Source organism: Heterocephalus glaber, unplaced genomic scaffold, assembly GCF_053883595.1.
Source record: "Heterocephalus glaber isolate CG9 unplaced genomic scaffold, H.glaber_assembly_v1.0 deba00000071, whole genome shotgun sequence".
In the NCBI taxonomy this organism is placed as follows: Eukaryota; Metazoa; Chordata; class Mammalia; order Rodentia; family Bathyergidae; genus Heterocephalus; species Heterocephalus glaber.
In genome coordinates, this window is record NW_028258137.1 from 25785635 (window position 1) to 25793046 (window position 7412).

Below are 7412 nucleotides of genomic sequence, written 5' to 3' on the forward strand. Positions count from 1 at the left end.
GCTTTGCTACCTTCTTGCTTTCTGTTTGCCACATCATGAACTGATTCTTCTCTGCATGCTCCTCTGTCATGCCACCAGCCGACTATGAACTTTTGAAAACTCTACAAACTGTGAGCTGAAATACATCTTTTCTCCTTTAACTTGTAGGTGTCAGATATTTTGTCTCAGAAAAGAGAAAATTAACTAAGACAGAATTCGGTACCAGAGAAATGTAGTTGTTGCTCTGTCTAACCATGTGGTTCAAGAGTTGCTTAGCATGCTGTAAACTAACTGAGCTAGATGGGAGATTCTGATCAGAGCTCAGAGGACTAGAATGCTGATAGAAATGCAGGAGGCTCAGAAGGTTTCAGTTAGATACTACACTTGATCTTAGCCAAAAGGCTGAGAAGTGATAGGAGGTTTCAGTTAAGAACAGGACTTCATTGGCTATTAAACTCCAAACCATGTGCTTTATGCTTTGGCAGAAAATTTGTTTGCATATCCAGAGACTTTGCCTGAAACTCAGATTAAAGATGGCAGATTAATTGATCTTGCAGAAGAAATTTCAAGGCAATCTAATGTTGAGGTGGTGACTGGCTACTGTTGGGAGCCTTTAGACAGCTGCACTTTGAAAATCAAGAGCAAACAGCCCAGCATAATGATTTAAAATGTTTTGAGTTTGGCCAGAAGGAAAGCTCCAGTAAAGTTGCAACCTGCAAGGATGGAAGAGAAGACAATTTTGTTGCTGAAAAGACTAGCAATAAAAAAGCCAAGTACTTTTGGAGAGGGCAATAGAAAAAATGGCCTGAGGACATCACAAGAGCCAACACCCTTTGCAGCCTTAAAATTGAAAAAGTGAAAGACTTTGCTTTGAGAAGACTGCTGCAGGGCACCATATTACTGAATGATGGTGGCCTAGGGAGTTTATTCCTTGGGTCTAGCTCAGCAATCTAAGCACTCAACCCCTACAACCAAGAGAGAAGGAAGCCAAGCTACTGCTTCTACTGGTGGCAAACCTTGGTATCATCCACATGATGCTGGTTTTAGTCATATGCAGAATGCAAGAGTTGTGAGGTGGAGGGGGATTCCACCCAGATTTCAGAAGAAGGCCTGGGAGGCCAGGCAGTGTGTTCCTGAGTGGCCATTGTATGAAACTGTGAGCATAAAGTCAAAGGAATGGTGTGGAAGCCAAGAACATAGAACATCTGAATAAAGGCACATGGTGTGAGCAAAGCCACCCCAAGAGAGAGGCCATGAAGGCTACAACAATGGCAGTGCCATAAGGGTGAAGCCACCCAAGCCCTTTGGAGTTCACCTCTTGTCACAGATTGCCCTATATACTGGACATGGAACTGTAGGGTTTAATGTTTGCCCAGCTGGATTTTGATCTTGTGATGGTCCCATTCCTTTACATCCCCTTATTTGTACTTTTTGGATTGAGAATGTTTGTCTTGAGTCATTGTATGTTGAACGTGTTTAATTTTCTTTTCATTTGTACAGGGGCTCACAGATAAGCATTTTGCCTTAAATTTCAGAGGAGATTTTGAACTTGAACTTTTCAGCAATCCTGAAACTGTTAGGACTTTGGCAACTCTTAAAGACAGACCATATGGCCTTTGCATAAAAGGGTGTGGATGAGTCTTTTGGGGGCCCAGAGTAAAATGTTATGGCTTGTATCTAGATGTTCCCCCAAAGCCTAATCTACTCATAGGTGGGACTTTTCACAGGTGGCTGGATCTAGGGTGTGTGATGCTAGGATCGAGGCTGTGTGATAATTAAATGGGTTTAGCACAGTGCAACATGTGGATAATGGAAGTCCCACCTTGGATATAGGTGGCTCCAATCAATAGGCTTATAGTATGGATGGAATATAAGGGGAAAGAAGGAAGGCAGGCTTGCTGCTTCTGCTGCTTCTTCACTGCTGCTTGGTGCTCCTGCCTCTTGCTGCTACCCTGCCATGGACTGTTTATCCTCTGTCATCCTCCTCTCCCATGCCTTGGAACTAGTTGACTATAGACTGAATCCTCTACAAACTATAAGCTGCAATAAACCTTTCTTTCTTTAACTTGTGGGTGTTGGATATTTTGTCCTAGGGATGAGAAAAGTAACTAAAACATTAAGTAAAGTCCTGGGTTTTATAAACAATAGTCTAGAGTATAAGCCATACTTTGATACAAATACAATGAAGAACCTATTTATAAAAGTATGGTCTTTTTAGAAGCAGCATAAAATGCTTTGGAAATTAATAAAATATTCTAACTTTGTCCAGATTTAATGAAGACTTCTCTACATAAGTAACATGTAAGATAAATCCAGAGGACCAAATGATATATGACACACAAAGAGAGAAGAAAGAGTATCCCATGTAGAGAAACCCATACAGAAGGAATTGGAAATTGGAAAGGCTATCATATTCCAGGAATTTCATTCCAGGAGTATGCCAAATGATAGACATAGATGGGGGAGAAAAAGCTATCAAATAAAATATTCTGATTTCCAGGGTAAGCCAGGATCAGTGCCTTTTCTGAAGGATCATTAAGGTTTGGAGTATGGACATTTGGTTTGAGATGTGAAAAGCATTAGGAGCTCCATTTGTAAAATACTGAGTATTAAATGTCTGGGAAATATTCAAATAAATACTTTTAACAGGAGGTGGTTTTAAGACTCTGCAGTAGAAAGATGTGTCTGGGCTGAAGATAAAAATTTTTGAATCATCAACATAAATGGTAACTTAGAAAATGAATGAAATTATGTAGGCAAGGAAGGTAGAATTAAAGGAGCTCAAACTGAGCCCTGAGGATCTCCATCATTAAAAAGATTGGTCAGAGAGGAGATGGTAGGAAAGGACACTGACAGAGACTGACCTTTTTGCTGACAGATACAACTGCAGAAGTAGGGTAGGGGAGGGGAGTTGATGCCAGACAGTGGATATAATGGGAATAGCAAAAACAAAGGGCAAAACTCTGTTAAATTCAAAACATACTGGCAAGTTGATTAGTTCTTTTGAAGAATATAAGAATGGAGGTAGTGAGAGGAAAGCCTTTAAAGTTGTGTAGGGCTCAGATCAAGGAAATCTTTGCCCTAAATGTTTGATTTTTTTTTTTTTATCTAATCTGTATCATTTAAAGAAAATTACTTTAGAACAGAGGTTTAAATGTACTGGCCCTGCAATCAATCCCTGGGGCAGGAGAGTTAATTCAGACTATTTTAATAGTGTAGTTAATTTCAATAGCGTAAGTCCTACTGTAAATACTCTTTTTAGGGATAGATAAAGGATGCCTTCTTCTCATGCAAATTAGTGGTTTTTATTTACTCACAGTGAAATGTATTTATAAATGATGGCATAAATACAGCTTTTCTTACCTTAATTGTACAATTTCCTTGAAGGGCAATCTTGGGTAAAAACCCAGTTAAAGAACCTTTTTAAAAAAACAAATGTTGCAATCAACTGGCAGTTTAATTTTTGGCATAACACATACTTTCTAATTCCCTAAGGTGTGGTTTTCTTGTTCCATTGAGCCAGGGTAGACCACCATGGAAATCAGTCAAGAGCTAGAATTGACTCAATACCCAGCACAGTGACCAGAGACATTAGCTACAGTGGCAACCTAATTGTAATGTAATTCCAGTAATATACACAGTTAGCACTGAGCACAATTTAGGGTTCCCTGCCTAGAGTTTCAGGAAAGCCATGCTGTTATTGTAATGAACCCACTGCTTTGCTGCTCCAGTTTTACTCCTTGGTTTTATTACTCAGGATAAGTTCCTGAGTTCTTTTTAAAACTTCGCTAAAAGAAAGAATGGTAATGATTCTCCATACTACTATCAAATTACTTAGGAAGACTTCATAAATGTTAACTATTACTAGTGATTTCCTACCTCATGAGCATGTGTTTTGGATGGATTATATACTTTTATCTGTTTAACAATATTATGGTTTGGTACTATTGTTAACTCCAAATTTAAATAATTGGATCAAAGTCACTTAAATGTTGGAGAGAACTGGTAGGACTTAGATCATCAGTCTGACTACAAAACCAATGTAATTGTAACATCGTCTATGAATACTTACATTCAGGAGCAGTTGCATGTTAATCTGCTATGTCTATGAAGGTATGTCTTTGTCAGGTACATTGTAGACTCAACACCAAATAATCAGTGTTTATACAGAGAAGGGAAAAATAAAAAAGGAAATATAATTAAAATAAAGAAAGATACAAGAGCAAGAGAAGAAGAAAGAAGAAACAGAGAGAAAGCAGGAGGAAAGATCTGAGGGAGGAAGAAAGCAAAAAAGGAAGGAAGGTAGGGTCTTCATTTTCAATGTTTTGACAATAGATTTGTATGAATATTAGAAAAAAATGATAGTAATACTTCTTGTAAATGCCTGATATTTTAAAATACTGATTTAGAGTAATTCTGGGATATATATCTAGTAGGAGACACCATATGGTATGAAATATAGATTAGATTTGAATCTTGGTTTCACTATTCCTAGCTGTGTGATCTTCCATAATTGCTTAAATTGAATGTCAGGTTCTACTTCCATATACTGGGTCTACCAACATATGAATTATAGTCTGGTGCATATTCTATAAAGCTTTGGTAAGGTTGCTCAGTAAGATAAATGTCTTAATTTTCTCATCCTGGGATAATAGCAGATAGCTACCTACTCCTTCCTTTATCTGAGACAGCATGGATTTCCCTGTTTACCTTTGCTCATCCATTCCACATGCTGAGAAACAGCCTTCCTCATCAACAAAGAGTGGATATGACCACTTCCTCACTACTATGTGTTTGAAAATCAAACCCCACCACAATTTAAAGAGGTAGGTATTATGATCTTTATTTGATAAATCTAGAAACTGAGACCTAGGTTCATACAGAAGACTCAGAATACAAAATAAAACAAAAAATAATGGTAAATTTTTATTCCATTGTATTACAGTTTCTTTATTTTCATCCCCTAGAACCTAACTTATGGGGTGTCATGTTCATCGTTGTCTCTATAGGACCTAAAAGAGCATTGGCAACATAGATGATACTCAATAATAAATGTTTCGGCTAGAAATGTAGTTCAGCAACACAGTGCTGGCCTGGCAAGCACGAGGCCCTGAGTTCCTTTCCTGGTACCCCCCCAAAAAGTTTTATTTTCTTTTTCTTTTTCTTTCATTTGTGTGTGTGTGTGTGTGTGTGTGTGTGTGTGTGTGTGTGGTGCTAGGAATTGAACACAAATTTTATACATGCTTAGCATATGCTGGATCTCTGACCTATCCTCCTAGCTTAATAAATATTTATTTTATTCACCCTTTTAGCAAATACTGCCCAACTCTGAAACAGAAATGTACAAGCAAAAGAGGTACCCTTAACCAATGATTGACAATAGTAGGAATATCAAAATTTCATTTTCCTTATTTCAGACAATTCAGAAGCTTAATTTATATCTCCAAGATGAAGCTACTCTTTAGAGCTTTGCCTGAAATCATACCCTTGCTTAGCTGCTTAGTTCCATCCCTTCCTTACCTCATTTAAAAACATTCTTTACAGATTGTCTTTGGAAATACTCTCTTTAATAAAATCAATTATATATAAATCTTTGCTTTGGATTCTATTATATACTGTGTGATGACTACAGGTAAGAAAATCAAGGCACAGTGAGGTAGACTGTTTCACATAGGATGGCTGGGTTAATTAAGACAGGTAACAGTGCCTCAGAAACTAGAGTATTTCAAAATAGCCAATACTTTTAACAACAACACATCAGCACTCCACACTTAACCTAGTGGTACATATACCTCATTTCATGGTCCCAAGACTCTTGCAAAACAGAGAGCATGTTCTATCTTCATACCTATTTTAGAGATAAAACTAATAAAGTTCAGAGGGAGAGATGCAACTACAATCCAGTACCAGTTCTCTCATACCCACACTCATCTACTCATACCCTTCTCCAGCAAGGAGTTCAAAGGGCAAATTCCTAAGGCTATCCTGAAGCCAGCCTGAAACTACCTCACTCCATCACACTCAAGAAATTGCTCTAGCAGGAGCCATGTCATCTTACAGCACAATCTAAAGGAGCTCAGCAGCTCAGGTTGAAAAACTCAATCACTTCCATCCATCACGGGTGAAAGGCAGGCAAACAATTGGATGGCTGTCCTGAGCACCTTGGTCTCCACCAACTCACTATATTTGATGTTATTACTAATGGAAGAAAGGGGAGTAAATGCCCTACTGTGTATAATATCAACTGCAGGAGTCGTGATAGATAAATGTAACTTTTATGAAGTTTATGGATTAGCCATCAGGGAAAGCCTCCACTGTGTTTGCAGACAAGTTTTCAGTGCCAGACTGCATAGCTGGGCAGTAGGATAAGTAAAGCAAACAACCTGCTCAAGGGAAGAGCTGCGGTTGATCTTTAAAGCACTGGTCAGAGGAGACCTTCAGTTCAAAGGATGAAGAATGAGGATCTGTAGCATTTATGGTTTCCCTTTGCCAGGTACTTTCTATCTGTTATTGCAGGCAAGGCCTTCATTGATCTTTTCTCCCAACTGTTATTTATTCTCTCCTTTTAACCTCAACAAAGGCAAAAGATGAAGGGTCCAGATACTTTGTCATTCTCCCAGTACTTCTCAACAGTATAGCACTTTCTAAACAAGAAAATCAGCAGTTATTTTCTCCAGGGATACTCATTATATTTTGCTACCCTTGGGAATCTGAGATCTGCCCCTTGAGTAGCAAAAAAACTAGAAAGGTACCTAAACTTCTTTTTCTTTCTTCTTTTTCTTTTTTGCTTCATTTGGAGACTATATTCTTCAAGACTGTTGAATGACAAGGAGTGATCAAAAATACAATGAAAGTTTCAAAAATTCAACAAACTATTAGAATAAAAGACACATGGCAAAGCAATGGGAAAAGTGTGCTCCATGTGAGGGGTATAAGAAAAAAGGAAACAGAGGAAGACTTGCAGCAGAGAGAGGTTTTACTGAGATAAAGACCTGAGAGGGGCCACTGGCTCTGAAGTGCGAGAACAGCAACTCTCTTACAAGGTAGGGGGTTTAGATGAGGTAGCAGAGCATAAGGAAGCTGGAAACTATGTTGTGATCAGGCCATCCATGATCACTGGTCCACGCCATGTTTTCACATGGTTTCCTGATGTTTGGAAGCCCAAGGCTCCTTGGTCTGGAATAGTGTGCTCTATAAACAGGATTTTGGCCAAGCTAGTAATTAGGTGCTTTGGTATTTTTTTACAAGGCTAAAAGAGTATGAGGAAGGGTCAGATCTCAGATGAAGATGTCCTTAGGCCTTTTCCTTTCAATAGGGAGTATTTTCATAAGGATTAATGTGTCCTTTTCCTGTAAAAAATTTAAATATCCATGGTATGTTTTTCATCACCCCTCATACATTTTCCCCAAATACGGCATGCTTCTTCATCTCCA

At 38.4% G+C, this 7412-nt stretch overlaps 1 pseudogene; it reads right to left on the bottom strand.

The window, feature by feature from the left end:
• Nucleotides 1–242: 242 nt before the first annotated feature.
• Nucleotides 243–393, bottom strand: LOC147830659 (U2 spliceosomal RNA; annotated as a pseudogene).
• Between the last annotated feature and the right edge of the window lie 7019 nt (nucleotides 394–7412).